The sequence below is a fragment of the Penaeus monodon genome, chromosome 29 (genome assembly GCF_015228065.2).
Source record: "Penaeus monodon isolate SGIC_2016 chromosome 29, NSTDA_Pmon_1, whole genome shotgun sequence".
Lineage (NCBI taxonomy): Eukaryota > Metazoa > Arthropoda > Malacostraca > Decapoda > Penaeidae > Penaeus > Penaeus monodon.
In genome coordinates this window covers 12,896,349-12,896,660 of record NC_051414.1, presented here as the reverse complement: position 1 = coordinate 12,896,660, position 312 = coordinate 12,896,349, and positions in this window count along the sequence as shown.

Below are 312 nucleotides of genomic sequence, written 5' to 3'. Positions count from 1 at the left end.
GCTTGGTTAATCTAATGTACAGATTGCATATGTACATAGGTTCCATTAGGTTCTTCGGGTACATTGCCGGTCGTCTACTATGTTCGATACAAAAAGGTAATGAAAGTGAATACATGAGAATCAAACCATAACCTAAACCCGCTCTGAAAGAATGAGTCCCACTTTACAGAGAAATGTGCAACAGGCAGTTCTCAATTCTAATAAATAAAACTGAGATATGTAATTTCATGAAAGCATTTGCTTTAAGCATGAAATTTAAGAAAACCAATTTTCAGAGTTTGAGCAAGAATAAAGCCTTATCCCACATGACCG